The 24,818-nt window shown below is 47.2% G+C and overlaps 1 long non-coding RNA gene and 1 other non-coding gene across 2 annotated transcripts; one reads left to right on the forward strand and one right to left on the reverse strand.

The window, feature by feature from the left end:
• The first annotated feature begins 528 nt into the window (after positions 1-528).
• Positions 529-17,761, forward strand: LOC145522054 (uncharacterized). The gene is made up of 3 exons (XR_014065877.1): positions 529-562; positions 9,219-9,498; positions 17,411-17,761. It is a non-coding gene; the product is annotated as an uncharacterized LOC145522054 (long non-coding RNA).
• Positions 17,762-21,308: 3,547 nt separating this feature from the next.
• Positions 21,309-21,415, reverse strand: LOC145522069 (U6 spliceosomal RNA). The gene has a single exon (XR_014065888.1). It is a non-coding gene; the product is annotated as a U6 spliceosomal RNA (small nuclear RNA).
• Positions 21,416-24,818: the final 3,403 nt, after the last annotated feature.

Below are 24,818 nucleotides of genomic sequence, written 5' to 3' on the forward strand. Positions count from 1 at the left end.
CACTCCATCATCACCCCATCATTTTGATGATCTCTCTGGTTCTAGTCGGCTCCCCTCCCGGTTTGGACTGGGGTTCCTACCACCAAGTGAGCCAGGCTTTTCAATGTTCCATTTCAGTGTTACAGTCCTACGGTCCCCTGCCTACCTTCCAGTCATTTGTCCTCTAAGCCTTGGTGTCATTTTGCCAGCCCTTGGAAAAATACAAAGCAATCTCTCACCAAACCTCACTGTCCTCTCTTGTAAACTACAAACGATCTCTTAGGCCCCTTCTGGGTACTCTTGTAAGCGTGTCTATGTGTGTGTTGTGTATAAACATGTAGAGACAGGTGAGTGCATACGCGTAACAGCCCTCTTTTATGAAAGCCTTCACAACGTACAATTATATAAACCTTAGTCATGCACATTGTAGCATTCAGTCTTTATGATAAACTGAATACAGGTGGGCCATTGTAGCTACTCACATCCTGACCTGCGGACGTTGAGGCGGTAGTGTCATTGTGACATCACACTGCGTGCCTGGTAAGCAGAGGCACTGGGAGTGTGTGTGCCTCACAGAGAACAGGTAAATGGAGCTCTCTTCCCACAAGTTCTCTAAGCCCATATATCCCTGTGGTTAAGAACTCAGGCTCTGCATCAGATTGATCCTAATTGGCATCTTAGCTCGGCTATTTAGCGGCTGTGTACTCTTATTTTTTAATTTCAACTATGGTTGATTTACAATGTTGTGATAGTTCCAGGTGTACAGGAAAGTGATTTAGTTATGTATATACACATATTGGAGAAGGAAATGGCAACCCACTCCAGTGTTCTTGCCTGGAGAATCCCAGGGATGGCGGAGCCTGGTGGGCTGCCGTCTATGGGGTCGCACAGAGTCGGACACGACTGAAGCGACTTAGCAGCAGCATATACATATATCTTTCAGATTCTTTCCCATTATAGGTTATTACAAGAGAGTGAATATAGTTCCCTGTGCTATACCTTGGCCTTGTTGTTTACCTATTTTATATGTAGTACCATGTATATGTTGATCCCACACTCCTGATTTATCCCTCTGTGCCTGCTTCTCTTTGGTAACCATAAGTTTGTTTTCTATGTCTGTGAGTCTGTTTTGTAGATAAGTTCATTGTGTCATTTTTTATCCTTTTTAAAAAGTACTTATTTGTTTTTGGCTGTGCAGGGTCTTTGTGGCTGTGCACGGGCTTTCTCTAGTTGCAGCGAGCAGGAGCTACTTTCTAGTTGCAATGCTCAGGCATCTCCATTGTGGCTTCTTTTATTGTGGAGCAGGGGCTCTAGAACACACAGCCTTCAGTAGTGTGGCACCCCGCGGATCTTCCCAGACCAGGGATCAAACCTGTATCCTCTGTGTCAGCAGGCAGATTCTCAACCACTGGACCACAAGGGAAATTTCTGGGTCATATTTTAGATTGCACATATAAGTGATTCTTATTTGTCTTTCTCTGTCTGACTTACTTCACTTTGTACGATCATCTCTAGATCCATCCATGTTGCTCCAAATGGCATTATTTCATTCCATTTTATGGCTGAGTACTATTCCATTGTCTATATGGACTACGTCTTCTTTATCCATTCATCTGTCAATGGATGTTCAGGTTGCTTCCATGTCCTGGTTATTGTAAATAGTTCTGTGAACACTGAGGTGCATCAAATTATGGTTTTCTCCAGATATACACCCAGGAATGGGATTGCTGGGTCGTATGGTAGTTCTATTTTTAGTTTTGTGAGGAACCTCCATATTGTTTTCCATAGTGGTACACCAATTGACATTCCCACCAACAGTGTGTAGAGGGTTCCTTTTTCACCATACCTTCTCTACCACTTATTATTTGTAGACTTTTTGATGATGGCTATTCTGGCTGGTGACATCAAGTTACTTAACCTTTCTGAGCCTGAGTCTTATCCTCTGGGACATGAGGGAATTAATAATAATATATATATCACAATGTGGACTTCCGTGGTGGCTCAGACAATAAAGAATCTGCCTGCAATGCGGGAGACCCAGGTTCAATCCCTGGGTCAGAAAAATCTCCTGGAGAAGGGAATAACTACCCACTCCAGTATTCTTGCCTGAAGAATTCCAGGGACAGAGGAAACTGGCTGGCTACAGTCCATGGGGTCGCAGAGAGTCGAACATGACTGAGTGACTAACATACATATCACAGTGTATTCATGAGAATTAAATGAGTTAGTCCATTGAAGGCCTCAGCACAGACCTGCTACACAGAACCCAGTAAATAATATTATTACTTAGATTAATATTGATATTAGCACATACTGATTCCCACAAAGTGCTTCTTGCTACACAGGTTCTGAATAGTTTTAATTTTTAAAACCCAGTAGCAATACATCGTTCCTAGTGGAAAGTATGAATCTGAGGTGAGGTCAGATGAGCAAGATCAGGAAGGACATTGCAGAAGTCTGATGGCAGGAAAGGCAGCACCTCGTGAAACATTTCTGTGGTCTCCCAGATGGTAGTGATGCCCGTGATTCACGCGTAACTAACACAGAGCAAATCGTGTGTCAATACACAGAGCTGCCCGCAGGAATAGTTGGGAGGTCTCTTTAAAGGAGCACCAGTCCATAAAAGGCCGTAAGTTAAGAATGAATTGTACCAAGAACCTTGGCTTTCAACAGAGGACACATTTCCTGCACAAGGCCTGCTGTAAACACTTAAGGGTTCACCTGGAAATAGCGTTAGGCTGAACTGGGGCCCCCAGCCAGGTCCTTCCAAGTTACCTTCAGCCCAGCCCCTTGGCAGTCAAAGGTTTGGGATGAATCTTCTTCCATGGCCCAGATAACCAGCTGCTGGCTGGGCATAGTTCCTGGGGGAGAACCTCTCCCCGGCCCTGAGTGAATAAAATGTCCACACGTGAAAGGGTTAACTAGAAGGTTCGTGATGGAATCCACGTCTCCAACCAGCCCACAGAAGAGAAGAGTCTCGGTCCATTGGGCTTGGTTTCTAAGTGACTATTGAGCTTGCATCCCCTGTAACCTTGGGGAGCCTTCTCTCTGAGACATCTGGTCCCTCCTAACCTATTGCATCTTTTAGATGTAAATGGGGGAGTGAAGGTCTAAACATCTTAGGAGGAAACCCAAAGGGAGACGTAAAGGACCCAAGAAAGAACTCTGACCCGAGACTGGGAGCCCCGAGTCCTGGTTCTGCCTCTTGCCATAGTGATATCCATGACCCACCATCCACCAGCCAGTCAGGGTGAAGCTTAGGCATAGGGTTTTGAAGCCAAGCTGACCCTCCACCTGTGGGTATGCTCTGGGGGAATGCAAGTTTCCAAGGTAGGGAGGGTGAAAGAACCCAGAAGCCCTTCGTACCCTAAGCTTCTGCTTCCCTTCTCTTCCCTGGGTCCATCTATTAAATGTGGAGCCCAGCAGACGTCTCTTGGTCACACAGTCTCAACAGGAGAGCTGTTACCCCTAAGCGGGCAAAAAATGGTTCTTGAAGAGGGTCTTGAAAAAATTCTTAATCTTTAGATATAAAGCACAGATGGCTTCCCAGGTGGCGCTAAAGAACCCTCCTGACTTAAGAGACACAGGCCCGATCCCTGGGTCAGGAAGATCCCCTGGAGGAGGAAATGGCAACCTACTCTAGTATTCTTGCCTGGAGAATCCCATGGACAGAGGAGCCTGGCAGACTATAGTCCATGGGGTTGCAGAGTCAGACACTACTGCAGTGACCAAGCACACACATATAACGCATTTCTACACCCAGCATGGAAATAGATATGCAATACATAGAATAAATGTTAATACCACACATACAGCCTGTTTCGTTGCTTGGAGTCCCTCAGAGGGTGGATAAAAGGGGTTCTTCCTCTTTGTAAAGCCCCAGGTCTTCTTTAATCAAAGAGGTCACCAGACAATCTGACTTTCCAGCCAAGCCTTATTCTTAAGCCATTCCTCTGCTCACTTAAAAAAAAAAATGTGCACAGGTCACTGAATGCCATGACTTTAGCCCTGAAGTTGGGAATGGGATCTGTCCACGGCAGCGCCCAGCAGAAGTGTCCACCATCAGACAGACAGGTAAACTCTGGGAAGACACGCCGAGTGCCTTTAGCATCTAGTCTCTCCCAGGCAGAAGTCTGTCAAGTCCAACCAGTTCTGAAGTAGAGCCTTGTACTTGGGGGTAGCCATTTATCATCCAAACAAGGTTACTTCAGAGAGTGAGAGTGGGTGCTGCTAATAAATACATCTGGACCCCAGAGTTCCTGGGACTACCCCAGGTGAGCTAGGACATCCTACTGAGACGTATCAATGAAGAGTCTGCGATGTTCTCGTCATTCACCCATCACAGATGGCCCAGGTTGGCCATGCATGTCAGTTTTGGTTGTCACGTTGACCTGGGGCATCCTGGCATTGAGTGAGTGGGACCAGAGATACTCTGCCTCCAGTGTACAAAAGAGTCTCAGAAAACAGAAAGTGTCTGGTCCCAAATGCCAGTTACTACTGAGAAATATTGATTGATATGGTGGGATCAAACCAGTCAATCCTAAAGGAAATCAACCCTGAATATTCATTGGAAGGACTGATGCTGAAGCTGAAGCTCCAATATTTTGGCCACCTGATTCAAAGAGCTGACTTATTGGAAAAGACCCTGATGCTGGGAAAGATTGAAGGCAGGGGGAGAAGGGGATGACAGAGGATGAGATGGCTGAATGGCATCACCGACTCGATAGACATGAGTTTGAGCAAACTCCGGGAGTTGGTGATGGACAGGGAAGCTTGGCATGCTGCAGTCCATGGGGTTGCAAAGAGTTGAACACGACTGAGCGATTGAACTAAACTGATGGTGGGATAATAATAATTTTAAATTATAATAGAAAACTCAGGATGACTATCTCAGATGCCTCCAGGGCCAGTGAGGGATTGAAGGATTTATGCCCCTTCCTGTGTGTGTGTGTGTGTGTGTGTGTGTGTGTGTGTTGGTCGCTTAGTTGTGTCCAACTCTTTGCAACCTCATGAATTGGAACCTACCAGGCTCCTCTGTCCATGGAATTCTCCAGGCAAGAATACTGGAATGGGTTGCCGTTTCCTTCTCCAGGGCATCTTCCTGACCCAGGGATCGAGCCCAGATCTCCTGCATTACAGGCAGACTCTTTACCATCTGAGCTATAGGGAAGTCCCACTCTTTAAGAGACACCATCAAATAAGACCTTTTAGGCACTGGATTTGGCTTTTGGTCTTGAGACTGTGGCCTTTTAATAAAAATCTCAGTGATCAGAAAAGCTGTTTATGATATACTAAGTGACAACAAAAGACTACTAATTAGTATGATTTCATTTTACACAGACACATATATGTATGTACACACACATATACATGTATTATCTCTACACATATATGGAGAGAGGTGCTTTCGCATATCATATACATATAGTATATATGTGTGCATATGCAAAAATTCTGGAAGAGTATGGGATAAGATAGAGGGTAGCAAAAGGAGTAGATGGCTCAAAGCTTAAGGATTTTCCCCTTTAAGATTTTCTAGTGCTATGGGGAAGTATGGAGCTTTTTAACAGAGACTGGCAACTGCTTAGGACAGAGGTCCCCTGGGAATAGTCTATGAAAAGAAACAGCAGCCACAAGTGTAGGGTCTGTGCCTGCGATTGTCATCACGTCCCAAATGATTTTTCCTAACCCTCAATCAGACTTCTGATGGACGTCAGTCCACACCCCTGGGCACAGCCTCCTGGCCCACAGGAATTGGAGCAATGTTGTGGGTGGTGGGGGTGCAGACTGGTGGGGGGCAGGGGGGACCTGGCTGCAAACAAGCAAGCCATTCCCCACCCGCATGCTCTTCTATGAGGAAAAGTGCATGGCTTGGGCCACCAGGACAATCCTTTCTGGGCTCCAAAACAGGAAGAAATTCACTAAACACAATATCACCAGCCCAAGGATCAGAGAAGGTTTGCCAAGAGCCCAAGCAGCTGAGTAGTTAAGAACGGGACCAGGCACAGGATTTCCGAGGCAGAGGGAAAGCCCCACCTGCCTCAGGCCTCCTCTGATGACTGTAAAATAATCTGAACGCAGGCCTGGAGCCCCATTTTACGGATGAAGAAACCGAGGCTCAAGGAAGCTAAGTCCCTCAGTGAGCCAGTGTCAGGCATCAGGTCTAGACTTGCCAGTGCCATGGTCCTTAGCTTCCCATGCTCACCCATCATGGCACACACCTCGCAGAAGAAGCTCTGATGGTGGTGTGGTGGGTGGTGTAGCCATTGCTGCTGGTTCTCCTTGGGGATGATGTCCACAGGTGAGTGGGGCCATGGAAGTGGTCCTTTTGAGACAGGATCTAGACTGACCATCCAGTTTATCAGCTGTGCCACTGACCTACACATCAGACAGAAATTTCCCCCTGCCCCTGGCTACAGGGGTATTTGTCTAGTGGCTTTGCTGATGATCACTGTGTGCTCGAATTTCTGAGGCCTGCCCTGGACCACTGGTCTGACGCTGCTCCAGTCCACTTAGTCTCTCATCATCCGGCAGCCTAGCCTGGGCTTGTTCATAGGACTGGACTGGTTTCCAAGAGAGAAAAATCTACACAGCTTCTTGAGTCCTAGGCTCAGACCTGTCATGATGTCACGTCTGCCACTTTCTGTTGGCTAAAACAGGTCATGAGGTCAACCCAGATACAGGAGGTAGGGGAAAAGGCTTCATCTCCTGATGGCAAGAGCTGCAGTATCATTGCAAAGAGGTATATGGTTATAGTGAGAGGAATGATTGTTATGGCAAATAAAATAGCACAGCAAACTTAACATCAGCCCAGTTAGTATCCATGTCATGCTTCCCCAAGATGGTTCTCACTACTGCCCTCCCTCTCCAACTCAGGTTACCCCGCACAGCCCTAACCAGGGAGATGGTGATGGCCAGTCCTCACGCCATTTTCTGTACCCTGTGTCTAATTGGCTACTTCAATTCTTCCAGAAACTTTAGCCCTCTACATGCATACCCAACTAATTAGGGTCAGACAACCCATTGCCTCTGCTTTTTAAAGCAGAATACTGGAGTGGGTTGCCATTTCCTTCTCCAGGGGATCTTTCCGACCCAGGGATCAAACCCGGGTTTCTAGCACTACAGGCAGACACTTTACCCTCTGAGCCACCAGGGAAGTAAAGGTAAAGCCACAGTAAAGGGCTAGATAAACTTTTATCAGCACAAAACTGGATATGGTGTTGCCATTTTGTGTGGGTTAGTCAGGGGTAAATCTCACTGAGAAGGTGACATTGGTCCTGAAGGAGGTGAGGGAGGAGCCCAGCGTATACCTGGGGAAAAGGCATAGCAGGCAGAGGGAAGAGCCCAGTGCAAAGTCCTGACACCAGGTGTGGTTGGCATGTTTTAGAAACAGCAAGGGAGCCAGTGAAGCTGAAACAGACCTGGAGGGTCTGGGCAGCAGGAGAAGGGTGGGGTAGACCTCAGTTGGATCACAATCTATTGGGTTGGCCAAAAAGTTCATTCAGGTTTTTCCATAAGACGTTTTGAATTAACAGACACAAAATATAATATTTTTATTTACTGTACATAAATAAACAATGAGGATTTACTATATAACACAGGGAAGTATATTCAAAATCTTATAATAACCTGTAACAGAAAATAATCTGAAATACATATGTAGAGTGGTGGTGGTTTAGTTGCTCAGTCGTGTCCGACTCTTGTGACTGCATGGACTGTAGCACACCAGGCTCCTCTGTCCATAGGTTTCTCCAGGCGAGAATACTGGAGTGGGTTGCCATTTCTGTCTCCAACATATGTATATATGTATATATATGTATATATGTGTATATATATATATACACTCATGTATATACTCATATGTGTGTGTGTGTGTATATATATATATGAGCTTTGATGATGGTTCAGGCAGTAAAGAATCTGCCTGCAATGCAGAAGATGCAGGTTTGATCCCTGGGTTGTAAAGATCCCCTGAAGGAGGGCATGGCAACCCACTCTAGTATCCTTGCCTGGAGAATCCCATGGACAGAGGAGCCTGGTGGGCTACAGTCCATAGGGTCACAAAGAGTCAGGCATGACTGAGTGACTAACACACTAAAAGAGAGTAAGGAGGTGCGCGTTGGCTCCCTGGCGGTGTTCACCCAGCACACCCATTTATCTTCATTGAGATTCAGGAGTTATTTACTGCATTCCCACGGGTGCAGCGCCAGCTGGAGCCAGACTTGGTCATCGTTTCCTCAGCAATTGTGTATTACATTCTAGCTGATGGTACATACAGCGATATAAATTGTTCACCAATAAACATGTCTCTTAAGAGCCTTATTTATCTTTGGGAAGCTTCATGAAATAATCATATAGATTCATCATGCCGTATTCTGCCCTTAGACTTTATAGGAGATTCCCCATTAACTTTAATGGGAAAGGTTGTTAGATGTCTTTTCCCCCCTCCCTTAGCATAGATCAAGCTTAGTGCGGGGCTAATAAAAGACATATTTTTCAAGAGACCTACTGGGTCCTTTCTACCCACCTCCCCAATGACTGCAAGAAGGTGTTCTCCCAGGATGGTTTCTCGTGTTTTGCCTTCTTCACAGTGAAGTGACTTACCCTCCAGTCTTTTGACCTCAAGCCCCACTTCCCAATACCTATTGGCCTCATGCTGGGAAAATCTTCCTGCCTTAAAACTCCAGAATTCTTTATCTCCACCTCCCAATGTCTCTCCATCCACTCTTACCACTGCAAACCTGTTCCCACCATGCTCACCTGAAATTGTGACTAGCTTTCTTTTCTGTTGGTGAGCCCATCTACTGGATGACGCTTCACCCTTGGTCATCCTCCATTCTGTACTCATCCAAAGGATCTGATCCTTCAGGCTTCCTCCCTCGGTTGGAATATGTCACTTTCTACCTTCTCATTTTCCACTGGTTCATTGATTTGTTTTGGAATTAGCTCTTTTTATTATTATTATTTTATTTATTTGTCTGTCAGGTCTTAGTTGTGGTTTGTGGACTCAGTAGTTGAGACATGTAGGCTTAGTTGCCCTAGGGCGTGTGGGATCTTAGTTCCCCAACCAGGGATTAAACCCACATTCCCTGCACTGGAAGGTGGTTTCTTAACCACCGGACCACCAGGGGAGTCCCTGGAATTGGCTCTTGTATTAGGGTAAAGGTTAAGCTGTTGTACCAAAAAGACTCCCAAGAAACTGTGGCTTAAAAAAGATTGTTTTCTCTCCCAAATAACAGCCCTAGGGGAAGTGGCAGGAGGCAGATCTGCTCCCCTGATCATCTCAGCACCTCGATGTCCTTTGTCTTATTCCTTCACAGTTCTTGGCTCGTGGGCACAGCCAGATCATCGGCATATCTGACATCAGTGTTTGAGCTTATGGGCTAGGAGAAGAGGGAAGATGTCTTCTCTTGTGACTGGCCCTCACCTCGAGGGGATGCCTCCACTCACCTCCCCTCTGCCCATACTCATCCCAGAGCTGCATGGAGCTGCCCCACACCTACTGTGAATTCTGGTACTGTATGTGAGAAGGGGGGACAGTGAACGCTTGTGTGCCTCCAGCACTTTCCCCTACATCTGTGCATGGTTGGCTTGCCCCAAATCAAACATGGTTGAAACAAAACCTTTCCTCGGAATAAGATACATGAAGAAGAAAGCAGTATAAACCAAAGAGCTGAGCGGTGGTCTCTGCCACCATGCCTCAAATCTTCCTAAACTGAAACACTTTCTTTAAAGTTAACATAGGACATGACCTTCGTAGAAAGAGATCATCCTTGGCTTCTTTCTCACATACAGCAGACCTGATCCATCAGCAGATACTGTGGATTCTTCCTGGACTGTGAATTTGGAATCTGATATACATTCCTTCACCTCCACTACCAAACCAACCATCAGCTCTCTCCTGGATGATATATAGAGCCCACTAATGATTGGAATTCTGCATTTATACACTCAGCATAACAGCCAGAGTGGTCCTTTTGAAACAAATCAGAACATGTCACATCTCAGCTCTAAATTATCCAGTGACTCCCATCTCAAATCAGGAGTAAAAGCCAAAATATTTATAGTGACCTACAAGGCCAACATCTGATCTTATCTCCCACCAGTCTACCCCACCCTTCTCCTGCTGCCCAGACCCTCCAGGTCTGTTTCAGCTTCACTGGCTCACTTGCTGTTTCTAAAACATGCCAACCACACCTGGTGTCAGGACTTTGCACTGGGCTCTTCCCTCTGCCTGCTATGCCTTTTCCCCAAGTATACGCTGGGCTCCTCCCTCACCTCCTTCAGGACCAATGTCACCTTCTCAGTGAGATTTACCCCTGACTAACCCACACAAAATGGCAACACCATATCCAGTTTTGTGCTGATAAAAGTTTATCTAGCCCTTTACTGTGGCTTTACCTTTACTTCCCTGGTGGCTCAGAGGGTAAAGTGTCTGCCTGTAGTGCTAGAAACCCGGGTTTGATCCCTGGGTCGGAAAGATCCCCTGGAGAAGGAAATGGCAACCCACTCCAGTATTCTTGCCTGGAGAATCCCATGGACGGAGGAGCCTGGTATGCTACAGTCCACGGGGTCTCAAAGAGTTGGACATGACTGAGCGATTTCACTTTCTTTTCTTTCTTTCTTTTTTTTTTTTTTACTGTACTTTAGTTTTTGTTTCCTTAGGTCTTATCACTACCTGATATATTACTTGTTTACTCGCTTGCTTGTTAATAGTGTGTGTGCCCCAGTAAACTGTGAGTGAGATGAGGGCAGAGATTACATTTTCACTGTCATATCTCTACCATCCAGAATACCTTAAGCACTCGCTAATTTTGGGGGGGAATGAATGAATGTGAATGAATGGGTGGATAAGTGAAATGGCAAAGGATGTAGACAACTCCCACAAGAGAAAGCACATCATAATCAAGCGTATGGGTAAATGTTCCTTACCACTTGTACTAATTGTCTACATCAGTGCTTACTATCAGGAGAGGGCGGGATGCTGTCCAGACAGCATGGAACAGTAATTCCTTAATTGAAACAATTGGAGGGGTTGACAAAACAGAAAACGTGCCATGCTAGGAGGATCTGGAAGAGAATCAAATCTGAGAGGTGCCAGGGGGCAGGCAAGGAGATTCTACCCAGCTGTAAGAATCAGTGAAAACAAGGGCTTCCCTGGTGGCTCTGTGGTAAAGAATCTGCCTGTCAAAGCAGGAGACAAGGGTTTGATCCCTGATTGGGGAAGATCCCACATGCTGCAGAGCAACTAAGCCCATGGGCCACAACTATTGAGCCCAAGCTCTAGAGCCAGGAAGCTGCAACTACTGAGCCCTCGTGCCCTAGAGGCTGCACTCCGCAACAAGAGAAGCCACCACAATGAGAAGCCCACACACTACTGCCAGAGAGATGCCCCTCTTCATGCAACTAGAGAAAAGCCCTCACAGCAGCAAAGACCCAGCACAGCCAAAAATAAAGAAGTAAAATTATTCAATTAAAAAAAGAATCGGTGAAAACAGGTTCAGGGTTAAGTTGGGGGCTGTAGGGATGTCTTAGAAGGTTAAAGCCAACAGGGCATGGTGGATTGCTAGATCTTCGTGGACTGAAGGGTCAGAGAGAGAGAAGACAGTAACAACCCAAGAAATGTAACTGAAGCAGATTTAGGGTACTGTAAAGATGAATAACACAAATTTGTATTGCAGTCGCCAGTGTGAGAGAAATTGGAAAGGAAGTGGTACCATCACATACAGCTGGTAACATAAATTAGTTCAATCCTTTTGGAAGATGATATGTATTAAGAAGAAAAAAAGTGTATACCTTTCATTCCAGTAGACTCATCTCCTGTATTTTATCCTAAGGAAGAATTTAATAGAAGAAACTAACTATAAATACAAAGACATTCACACAGCAGTCACCATCATAGCCAAACACTGAAAATGATCCAAATGCTCATTAAGAGGGAATGACTAAATAAATGATGGTCTAGTAACTCGGTGGAATATCTGTCGTAAAGCTCTAAAAATTAATTATGAAATCATAGAGCAACACTAATGACGCTCATGACATAATGTCGAGTAAAAATCAAACTACAAGTTGCAGACTACTGGTTGCAGATCTTTGAAACTATATGAACAGCATGGCTAAGACTGAAGGAGAATATGCAAAAATAACTGTTGATGGGAAGGGGATTTTATTCTTTCTCTAAAGCTGACTTTAATTACTATAATTTGATACTAATAAGCTTTTGATAAAAGAAAATCACTTTTACATAAAAAGGGAGAGAAGACACTTCTCTTGGTGGCCAGTCAACCACTCCTGTCCCGTGGAAGCCACTAGAGCCAGGAGTCACTGAAGAACATGGGGAGGCAGGCCTTCTGCCCAGAGCACCAGCCAGCCTGGCCACAGTGAGCACTTGACCTGTCTTACCTGCTGGGTCTAGGGCAGAAAACCACTGGGATGCTGAGTTTGGATGCCCGCTTGGGGTTCCTGTTGTTGTTCTGCATTTCCTGCCTATGAACAAGGAGACCTGCTGGAGACGTGAACTTCATGAGGATGCTTCCTGCCTTCCGGGCTACACACTGAGCAGCGGCCCCAGGCTTCAAGGCCAGGGTGGGAAAGACCCTTCCTGAATTAGCAGCCGAGTAACCTTCTGCCGCCAGAGGAGAGCTGGGGGCTTCTAGCAGTTATTTAATTAGTCTCCGAGCCCGCGGGCACCTTGCTCTCAGTTCGACCACAGTGCAAGAGCCAAAGGGCCAAAGAGCCTTTTACAACTTGTCTTCTTTAATAGCTCACTTTTCCAGACTCCTCCACACCCCGCGATGAGAGCCACATTGTCTCACAGAGACAACACTCGTCCAGGTCAGATCATCTGTTGCCTTGACTCTGGGCAAAGCCACATTGACTTCCCTGGTGGCTCAACTGGTAAAGAATCTGCCTGCAATGTGAGGGACCTGGATTTGATCCCTGGTCAAAGATCCCCTGGAGAAGGAAAAGGCTACCCACTCCAGTATTCTGGCCCGGAGAATTCCATGGACTGTATGGCCCATGGGGTCACAAAGAGTCAGACAAGACTGAGTGACTTTCTCAGCTGCAGCAGCCATAAAAATAGCTGTCAGTGTTTGCCCGAATCTTCTCCACAGAAAAATACTCTCTGACCTCCTGCAATCATGCTCATCTGAAAAGCAAAGCGGTGTCTCACAGCTTGAGCCACCTGAAATTCCTACCAGTTTAGTGTTTTTCTACAACACTGCTGTTTTACCATCCAACCTTCCCTTCTTTCTGTTCCCAAAGCAGAAAGTAATCACGTATCACCATTGCCTGAGCTCCTGTGTTGGGCAAGGCACTGCCCTAAACGCCACTCACCCATTTAATCTTCACAACAGTTCTATGTAGGAGATACTGTTATGATCCCCATTTAATAGATGAGAAAAGTGAGGCAGAGCCACCTGAGTAACTGGGGCAAGGTCACACTGAAACTGGCAGAACTGGGATTTGCACTACTTGGGTTCCCTTCCGGGAACTGCCCACATCACTACTTCCCTGCCTTCCTCCACAGAATTACTGACGCTCCAGAGGAAAAGCACAGCTTTCAGGATAGAAAAGCCTCCAGAATTCAGTTTGCCCTCAAACGTATTTCTGAGTTGTTGAGAATTCACTTAAACACAACCATTAAGTCCCGCTGATGATCTGCCAGCTTCAGGGGAGGCTAAAAAGCTTCCAGCAATATTTCAGCCCAGCAAAATTTTTTGTTAATAGTGAGTCTCAAATCTAGCCCCATGCTCTGAGAAGAAAGTGGGGGGTGTCTCAAACGGAAAGAGAAGTTTGGCTGTGAACATTAAACTTCTTTCGTTTTTAATATTTATTTGTTTGCTTGCACCAGGTCTTAGTTGCAGCAGTCGGGATCTAGTTCCCTGGCCAGGGATCGAACCCAGGCCCCCTGCATTGGGAGCATGGAGTCTTAGACACTGGACCACCAGGGAACTCCTTAAACTTCTTTTAAAAAATTAAGACCTTCAGTTTTAATATTTTTATTGGAGTATAGTTGATTTACAATGTTGTGTTAATTTCTACTCTACAGGAAAGTGATTCAGTTATACATATATGTACATTGTTTTTTTTTAATATGCTCTTCCACTATTGTTTATCATAGGATATTTCTAATTGGAATATAATTACTTCACAATGTTCTGTTCTATCATAGGATATTACATATAGTTCACTGTGCTATGTAGTAGGACTTTGTTGTTTATCCATTCTATATATAAAAACATCTGCCAACCCCAACCTCCCACTCCATCCCTCCCCCACCCTCCCCCTTGGCACCCACAGGTCTGTTCTCTATGTATGTGAAACTGTTTCTGTTTCATAGATAGGTCATTTGTGTCATATTTTACATTCCACATAAAAGTGATAGCTGCTGCTGCTCCTAAGTCGCTTCAGTCGTGTCCGACTCTGTGCGACCCCATAGACGGCAGCCCACCAGGCTCCGCCATCCCTGGGATTCTCCAGGCAAGAATACTGGAGTGGGTTGCCATTTCCTTCTCCAGTGCATGAAAGGGAAAAGTGAAAGTGAAGTTGCTCAGTCATTTCTGACTCTTCGCGACCCCATGATCTGCAGCCTACCAGGCTCCTCTGCCCATGGGATTTTCCAGGTAAGAGTACTGGAGCGGGGTGCCATTGCCTTCTCCAAAAGTGGTAGCATATGGTATTTATTTGTCTTTCTCTTTCTGACTTACTTCACTTACTGTGATCCTCTCTGGTTGCATCCATGTTGCTGCAAATGGCATTATTCATTCTTTTTTACAGCTGAGTAGTTTTCCAAAGTATGTATGTACCACATCTTCTTTATCCATTCATTTGCTGATGGACATTTAGGTGGCTTCATATCTTGGGTATTGTGGACAGTGCTGCCATGATCATCGGGGTGGATGTATCTTGTTGAATTATATTTTTGTCTGGGTATGTGCCCAGAAGTGGGATAGCTGGATCATATGGTTACTCTGTTTTTAGTTTTCTGAGGAACTGTTTTCCATAGAGGCTGTACCAACTTACATTTGGGGTGGGGTCTTTCCCTTCAGCAGGTGGAAGGGGGATATGAAATTATGGGAGTGATACACGGGTCTCACTTTCACTGTAACTTACACTTACAAGTGGTCAGGAAGGAAGAACACCCAGTTCCAGTCCCCAAGAAACAAAACCAATCATAAAACTTCCTGTTCAAAGACCTCTGTTACTTCCCAGTAACTTCGAGATCAAACTGTGGTTCCCCCACTTCACACCCAGAGCCCTGTCTGGTCCTACTGTCCCCTTCTTCCCCAGCCTCGGCTCTGAGGACTGCGCCCTCCACCACAGGCTGCAGTACTCCGTTTATCTCCATCCCTGCGCCTGCGCCCTCTGCACCCTCACCAGAAAGGCCGCCTTGCCTTTCTCTGTCCTGCTATGTATTTTCTAAGACCTGTTAAGCTGCTACACCTCTCTAGCTTGCTTCTCTTATCTCACCTTCTGCTTCCTGCTCCCCAGTCAGTCATCCTTTCCTTTGAGCTCCAGGATACACCGTGTTCCCTTTTGTTTAAACCATCACTGCATGATGTTATAATTGTTGGTTGCCATCCCCGTCTCCCTTACTCTAGCAGGAGCAACCGGAAGACAGTCACGCCTCTCTCGTCCTTAACTCTCACACCCTTTCCTACCTCCTTTCCTTGAGGCAAGGAAATGGCAACCCACTCCAGTACTCTTGCCTGGAAAATCCCATGGATGGAGGAGCCTGGTAGGCTACAGTCCATGGGGTCGCAAAGAGTCGGACACGACTGAGCGACTTCACTTCACTTCCTTGAGGCTCTTGAGTCAAGCCCTGAGACCATATGGGGAGGATCCTTAAATCTGTAGGTAACGTAATGAATAAGAGGAGTCTTTTAGAAATCTAGATGACAGTAGATATCTTTGGAAGGTGAGGCACAAAATGCTGTGTGCTAAGTGACTCAAGGACAAGTGATCCAGGAAATGACCTGGAGTGACGATACCTGGAATGCAGCGGACTGTCTCTGGCTGCTCTGAAATCAGGCCTTCCATTGGCCCTGATTCTTGTGTTCCTACGTACAAGGTTGAGTTTGTCCTCGTAATCCCTTCCCAAGGAGACTGTAACTGTCGCAGTTTCCCTAAATGATCCACAGGGGCAAACTCCCCTTAGCATAGAGAGTAGTTGTTCATTCAAGAGACTGGGAGAATTGGAAAATATAACTGGCTGGGTTGGGTCCCCTCTCAGGTCCCCTGGCCTTGACTGGTCTCTGCTGTCCTTGTGCAGCCCTCAGTCCCTGCTTCCCGTAGCACTCCAGCCCTCTCCCCTCCCTGCACCTCCTCACTCTCTTCTGCAGGATCACTCCCTGGGCCAGGTGGTCTGCCCTCCCTGAGCACATGACAAAAGACAGTGTTCACAGCACCTGCAGTTTCAACGGAGCAGGTTACGCTTCTGAGTCATCTGTCCCCATGTTATCAAACACACCGCGTTCTGAGAGCTTGCGTCTACAAGTGTCGCTGGCTATTCACGTTTCTGAAAGCCTCCTGTTTTAGGGTAGACATCCGGCCTTCTGGCAGAAGGGTCCTCTTCATATTTTAATAGGGTTTGACCCAGAAGCTTCAAGAAAAGAGATTGGAGTTGGCTTATTCGCTCTACGCGAGGATATTTGCCTCTCTTAAAATAATTCATCCCTGGGAAACAGCTGGGAACATCAGTGGAGACTTGCCCATTTGGATTCCACGGGGCCAAAATGCCTTCATTCCCTGTTTCAGTTTGAGGCTGAGATCACCAGCTTCACTTAAACAGAGGTGACTGTCATAGTCCTTCAGGCAGAAATCCTTCCTTAACTTGGAAGGCAGGAGCCACTTAGGAATATTTGTGTCTTAGGCACGTCACCTCCCCGGAATGATCACAGTATCTTTATCATCTCCCCTCCCCCGCTGTTTCTTCACTTCACTAGGATGTATGTTCTAGCAGTAACTGACTGTAGAGCATTCACGTGTGCTGTTCATGGTTACTCATGTGCACTGCCCATGTGTGCTGTGAAAGTGTTCGTCACTCAGTCGTGTCCAACTCCTTCAACCCCAGTGACTGTAGCCCGCCAGGCTCCTCTGTCCGTGGGATTCTCCATTCCCATCTGCCACACTGCAGGCAGATTCTTTACCGTCTGAGCCACCAGGGAAGCCCACCCATAAGTCACAACAAAAGGAGACCACCCCCGTACTCTGTGAATCAGTAGCCACCTGCCACGTGTGCCTGTCTAAACTTAAGTGAACTAAGGTTACAAACGCAAACTCTTGTCTGTATTCATCACACATCAAGGGCTCAGTAGCCACACGTGTCTGGTGGCTACCGTGTCAGATAGTGTGTGTTAGAGAAATCTCCTATAATGGCAGAAAGTTCTCGTGGATGTTTCCCAAACTACTCCTCTTTGGACAGGGAGAACCTTTGTGTCCTGTCGCATTTCCACAAATGGGTCCCGGTTTATCATGAAGTACATCCTCCACGTCACCGAACACACCAAACAGCACACCTCTCTCCCTGCAGAGTCGATAGTCATGAACAGCAACTGCGGATTGACTAGGTGCCCGGCGCTCTGCTACGCACAGCCACTTCCCCACGACTCCACGGTGTGGGCACGCTTTTAAGCGTAATGAGCAATTCTGGTGACGAGAATGTTTTCCCATTCATTATTAAGTAATGTATTGGGAAGAAATGCTGTAATACGCTGCTCAGGGTAAAGGCTGACACTCCAAGCTCATTCCCAAGGAATAAAAGGCATTCATCAAATTACTCTATAACGATTTGTTTTTCCTTCTGGGGAGCGGGCAGAGGACAGAAAAAGGCAGCATCAGGAGGGTGGAAGCGTGAGGCACACATGGAGCTCCTCGATCTCTTTATTTTATTTTAATATTTATGTTTTTGGCTACATCAGGTCTTAGTTGAGGCACATGGGATCTTCATTGCAGCCTGAGAAGGTAGTCACCCCGTGGCATGTGGGATCTTACTTCCCTAACCAGGGATCGAACCCATGTCCCCTGCATTGCAAGGCAAGTTCTTAACCACTGGACCACCAGGGAAGTCCCTCCTCTGTCTCTTTAGAAAACCTATGTGATGTAGGAAGGACCCTCATGTACAGGCCTGGGGGCAGCTGTGCAGGGAGACAGGACTTGCAGAGTGGCCTGGGGGCTCCCAGAAAGGAAGCCAGGAAGACAGCAGCTCACTGCTGGATTCCGCCTCTCGTGGGCTCTGAGAGGTTACTTAAGCCTCAGTGTTCTGACCTGCAGAATGGGGCCAATGCCAGCTAACACAGACATTTGCTTGAGGTCAACACAGAGGGAGAGAGGGGGAACTTCATCAGTGCCATCTCCCAGGCCACCAGTGCCTCTATGGCCTGACTGAGACAGGCACCAGCAGAGCTACCTAGGTGGCACTTTCACTCCACACCCAAACTCTACAGAGCTGCACAGATTGGGGAGGGGCTGGTCTGTGCCCCTCCAAGAAAGAAAAGATGGCTTCCCCCACCGCCGCACCTATAAGCCTGGGAGTCGCTGGGAGAGGAACCGGGATGAAATCCGCCCGGTTGGGTGCTCCCAGCCCCCTGAGCAGAGGAGACTTGCAGCACTCTGAGATGCTTGATGCACCCGGGAAGCAGGAAGTTTGTCTGGCTTTGCAATTCTGTGTGCCGTGGAGCGGGAGCCCTACCGCTCCCTGACATATTGGGCATTAAACCTGTCACAGTAAATAGTCAGGAATTAATACACCAACTCCCTGAGTCTGGCAGTGCAATTTGCCATCTAAATTGTTACCTTCCACAGAACGGTACATAAACACAACGAGCAGGTCGCCGGGACTTTTCAGCAGACCTGGCACTCACCAGGAAATAGGTTCTTCACCAAAAGGAGGGAGCCGAAGGGACGGCAGGGAGTTGGCATTTCCCAGGTTCCTGCTGCCCGCCAAGCAATGGGCAGGTGCCTAGCGGGCTCTGCCTCATTTATCTCTACAGCCACCCTGGGAGGCAGGAGTTACTGTTGCCCTCTTGCCAAGGAGGAGAGTGAAGGTCAGAGTCATTTGCTCAAGGTCACAAAGCTGGGGGGTCAAGGAGTCACCCGCAGCCTGGGAGGTTCTGACCCAAGTGTCACCCTCCCTCCACTGAATCAGATCTTAAAACAGTTCCGGGGGAAGTCAACGTGAGGTATGGGAGCTGTTTGGCCTGAAGAGGGACGGTAGACAGAGCTCTGCCCACCCCCAGAGGCAGTCCTTCGATGCTTTCTGTGTGTCCCTCCCCCAGCAGTGGGTTCCTCTGGGTCCACAGCCCCCTCTCCCTTGGGAGGACTGTGTACGGGCTGCCACAACCCTCTGCCCACAAGAGCAAAAAGCCCCGAGTGCCTGGAAGTTTCTGACCTCCCAGGAGTCCCTTAGCCAAGGACTGACTGACTGGGGATGAGGAAAGCCCATAAACTCTGAGGTGTGACCTTGCAGAGCTGTGCCTGGGTTCACAGCCCTGCTCCCTCAGCCCTCTCCCTCTGGGAGCACCACCCAAATAAATCAGTTTCCCACGATCCCTGTCTCTGAGTCTGCTTCTGAGAAACTCACCCTAAGTCAGAGTGGTTCCTCCCTGAAGACAGCCGACTGGGATCTGGGGCAGAGTTGACGGAACGACTCAGGTCTCTCCTCCTTCATTAATAAGTCACCGGAGGCCAGTACCTCTCTGTGTCCACCGCAGTGCCTGCACAAGAACCTTTGCCTGTTAATGAGTACAAACTGAGAAAAACCTGGGCCTTTGGATGTATGATGAGTCACAATTTGAAGCAAAATCCATAAGTGCAGATTTTTTTCTTTTTTTTTTAATTGAAGTATAGGTGATTTATAATGTGTTAATTTCTGCTGTACAGCAAAGTGACTCAGTTATAACATATATGAGCTTCCCAGGTGGCTCAGTGGATAAAGAATCCACCTGCAAAGCAGGAGATGCGGGACATGTGGGTTCAGTCCCTGAGTCAGGAAGATCCCCTGGAGGAGGGCATGGCAACCCACTCCAGCATTATTGCCTGGAGAATCCCATGGACAGAAGAGCCTGATGGGCTACAGTCTATAGAGTCTCAAAGAGTCAGACACGACTGAAGTGACTGAGCATGCACGCATACATTCTTTTTCACATTCTTCTCCATTATGGTTTATCAGAGGATATTTAGTTCCCTGTGCTCTACAGTAGGATCTTGTTGTTTATCGATCCTAATTTGCATCTGGTGATCCCAAATTCTCAATCCATCCCTTGGCAACAGTAAGTCTGCTCTCTATTTCTGTGAGTCTGTTTCTGTTTTGTAGAAAAGCTCATGTGTGTTATATTTGAGATTCTACATACAAGTAATAGCATATGGTATTTGTCCTTCTCTTTCTGACTAACTTTACTTAGTATGATAATCTCTAGTTCCATCCCTGTTGCTGCAAACGCTGTTATTTCATTCTCTTTATGGCTGAGTAATATTCTATTGTATGTATGTACAGCATCTTCTTTATTCTTTCCTCTGTCGGTGGACATTTAGTTGTTTCCATGTCTTGGCTGTTGTAAATAGTGCTGCAGTGAAAACAAAGGTGCATGTACCTTTTTGGAATTTTACTTTTGTCTGGATGTATGCACAGGAGTGGGATTGCTGGATCATATGGTAATTCTACTTTTAGTTTTTTGAGGAAACTCCATACTGTTTTCCATAATGGCGTCACCAAGTTATATTCCAGCCAACAGTGTAGGAGAGTTCCCTTTTCTCCACCCTCTCCATCTTTTATCATTGTTTGTAGACTTTTTAATGTTGGCCATTCTGACCACCATGAGGTGGTTCCTCATTGTAGTTTTGATCTGCATTTCTCTAATAATTAGCAATGTTGAACATCTTTTCATGTGCTTTTGGCCATCTGTATGTCTTCTTTGAAGAAATGTCTATTTGGGTCCTCTGCCCATTTTTCAATTGAGTTTTTGTTGTTGAGTTGTATGAGCTGCTTGTTTATTTTGGAAACTAAACCCTCATCAGTCACATCTTCGCAAATATTTTCTCTCATTCCGTAGGTTGTCTTTTTGTTTTGTTTATGGTTTCCTTTGCTGTGCAAAAGCTTGTAAGTTTGCTTAGGTCCTATTTGTTTATTTGTGTTTTTATTTCTATTGCCTTGGGAGACTGACCTAAGAAAACACTGGTATGTTTTATGTCAGAGAATGTTTTGCCTATGAGCTCTTCTAGGAGTTTTATGTTGTCGGAAGTGCAGATTTTTCAAAATAAATTCATTTATTTTTAATTGAAGGATGATTGCTTTACAATATTGTGTTGGTTTCTGCCATATATCAAAAAATATGGAAGACTTCATGAATCTGCGTGTCATCTTTGCACAGGACCCATGCTAATCTTCTCTGTATTGTTCCAATTTTAGTATATGTGCTGCCAAAGCGAGCACAAAAGTGCACATTTTTAAAACCTCACCCATAAAAGGTGTCCCCTCTTCCCAGAGGGACCTTAACATGACCGGTACTTCCCATTCACCCAACTTGGGATACAAACCAGTCGTCTCTCTTCTATTCTTTGATCACCCAGCGCACACCTTCCCACATCATCTGGAAGAAAATTCCTTCCCTGGACGTTCTCTATCCCCATCTCCCAGTATCCTTGGGCCTTACAGACTTAAGAGGTCAGTCTTACCTTGAAATGCCTGTGGAGAGAGAGCAAGAGTCTGCCCAGCCTTGTTCCTGTTAATCGCGTCTGCAGCTGCCACATGGTATCATCACGGAAGACTGGTCCTGAAGGGGTGGGCAAACTCGGGGTCAGAGCCACACTGTCCCACTGTGCAGGCTGCCCCCCGGCTCCAGAAACGCAGTGCTCACACACAGCCATGTGGCCCTAGAACACAAACATGCTGTCTGCAGCTGGATGAGCTGTGCACAGCAGCCTGGCTCATACAAACCTCCTCACAGCTGGGAAGCCTCAGCTTGGGCTCCAGGGTGGCAGTTCTTTGATGCGCATTCACATATGCTTAGCCTGCTGTGTGTGTGCAGGGGGAAGAACATCCAACCACAGCTCCCACCCTCCCTTACTACCCCCCCTGCTCCTCACTCCCCACACTCACCAGCCTCTAGACCCCGATGCTGGTGAACCTGGCTCACCAGCTCAGGCCTCCCTTCCTTGTGGTGAGCTCACCTTTGGGCCCCTGGGTGTCCTCTGGTCAGGGAGCTCAGTCAGGATGACCTAGTGCCCCAGGAGGTCCTAACCTCTCTGTGCATCAGCAGGCATCTCCCCTCGTCTCCCCAGTCACTTAGCTTCCACCTTCCCACCTAGGAAGCCTGTTGTTCAGTCACTCAGTCATGTCTAACTCTTTGTGACCCCATGGACTGCACCATGTCAGGCTTCCCTGTCCTTCACCATCTCCTGGAGCTTGCTAAAACTCCTGTCCATCAAGTTGGTGATGCCATCCAACCATCTCATCCTCTCTTATCCCCTTCTCCTCCTTTTGCCTTCAGTTTTTCCCAGCATCAGGGTCTTTTCCAATGAGTCGGCTCTTCGCATCAGGTGGCCAAAGTATTGGAGCTTCAGCTTCAGCATCAGTCCTTTCAATGAATATTCAGGACTGATTTCCTTTAGGGTTGACTGGTTTCATCTCCTTGCAGTCCAAGGGACTCTCTAGAGTCGTCTCCAACACCACAGTTCAAAAGCATCAATTCTTCGACACTCAGGAAGCCTGAAACTGAGTTTTGTTTTCCTCAAAATTTGTATGTTGACATTGTAATCCCCAATCCCCCACACTGTGACCTTTTGGGGGGGATTTTGTTTGTTTGTTTCTAAAATATTTATTTATTTATTTGCCTGTGCCAGGTCTTAGTTGAGGCACATGGGATCTTTGATCTTCATTGCGGCACGTGGGATCTTTAATTGCTGGCATGCAAACACTTACTTGCGACATGTGGGATCTGTCCCCTGACCAGGGATCAAACCCAGGCCTCCTGCATTGGGAGCTCAGAGTTTTAGCTACTAGACCACCAGGGGAGTCCCAGCTGCGACCTTTTGTGGAGATGGGGCCTTGAAAGATGTAATGAAGGTGAAAGGAAGGCATATAGCAGACCCTACCTTCCCTTGACTGGTGGCAACCTTATAACAGGAAGCGGTTAGACCATAGACCCGGACAAGGAAAAGCCACGTGGGAACACAGGAAGAGGGTGGCCGACTACACATGCAGAAAGAGGCCTCAGGAGAAGGCAACCCAGCTGACACCTTTCTCTTGGACTTTTGGCCTCCAGAATCGTGAGGAAAACTGTGAAATTAATTAATTTCTGTTGTTCAGGCCACCCACCCTGCAGTGCTTCGTTAGGGCTGTCCTAGCAGACGAACAGAAAGCCCCTTGCAAACTTTCCCACCATCTCCCCTCCTGCCTCCCCAGGGGTTTGGGGAAGGGCCAGCCTTGTTCTGATGCATAAGGTGGTCGCTCTTCCCCTCAGACAACACCGCCTCCTCGTCCGACACTTCGTGATGAAGAGGAACCATTCTCATGTTTGCAGTGGCTTCCCACATCCCCCAGCCAGAAAAGAGGCCGGTAGCAGCTCTCCTCCGACATTTCATTACCGTGTTCAAAGCTATGCAGCTGCCCCCACCAGCATCCCACTCCCCAGCTCTGGCCTAAGAGCTTTTGTCTTGTCTTGCGCTGTGAAGCCGCAGCGTGAGTCCCCCTAATGCTGCTTTGTTCCACCTTCCAGAATTGGAGAGGGCATCTACAGAATGTTATTTTCCGAAAAAATAAAAAATTTGCTGCCTGGAAGGTAGTCACTGCCCTCATAGACAGAAAAGAACACACATCTCCTTTCTCTCACATGCAGAGCTACCTCGAACGCCCCAGGGACTTCCCCCCAGAGGGATCCAAAGCCACGCTGGACCCCGGAGACGGGAGCCACTGCTAATTCGGTTCCCTGGGTCACACAGAAAGGGAAGGCAGTGGTGCAGGCAGAGAGAGAAGCTGGCGCTTCCTGTCCGCTCACGGGGCTGCCGTACACTTAACATTTCCCAGAGGCCGCAATTATTTCCTGGAGAAGAAATTCAAATGACCCAGATAGTTAATTCAGTGAGATTGGCCCAAAAAAGTATTTACCGAAAAGGCAGTTTTGTCGAAAAGAAGATCACAACACGGTCAGGGTTTGCGGTCCCCTAGATCTTAGGAGTTCCCTCTGCACGGAGCACAGAGGAGGCTCAGCAGAAGCCTGTCTCTGACCGCCTCCATCTCCTTTTCTATGTCCATCTCCGACCTCCTAGGACCCCCTTTGCCAGCCTCCAAGGCCCCAGGTTCTCCCCACCCCCACTTCTGAGCCTCAATCTCACAGTGACCACCCCCCACCCTTCTGTTTCTCTAGTATGAATACTCGATCCTTTAGTACAGGGAGCTCAGCTCTGAGTTAGGAGGAAACTCATTGGTGAAAAATTTGCCCAGAAGCCAACCATGTGTGGCCAACCATGTTCAGGGCCCCCGGATGAGGGAGAGTTAGATGGGAGCCAAGCTGTCACTGAACACATAAGAAAATGGAGCTGAGGTGCTCCACAAAAGCACAGTGCTATTGATGGAAGGTATCCTGTTCGATGGGGCTTCCCAGGTGGCGCTAGTGGTAAAGAACACGCCTGCCAATGCAGGAGACACAGGAGATGCGGGTTCGATCACTGAGTGGGGAAGATCCCCTGGAGGGGAGGGCATGGCAACCCATTTGCCTGGAGAATCCCAGGGACAGAGGAACATGGCAGGCTATAGTTCATGGGGTTGCAAAGAGGCAGACGCGACTGAGTGACTAACACGCAATGCACGCATTCTGTTTGATACCTGAGACTGCATA

The sequence above is a fragment of the Giraffa tippelskirchi genome, chromosome 9, assembly GCF_054371585.1.
Source record: "Giraffa tippelskirchi isolate mGirTip1 chromosome 9, T2T-mGirTip1v1.2.pri, whole genome shotgun sequence".
In the NCBI taxonomy this organism is placed as follows: domain Eukaryota; kingdom Metazoa; phylum Chordata; class Mammalia; order Artiodactyla; family Giraffidae; genus Giraffa; species Giraffa tippelskirchi.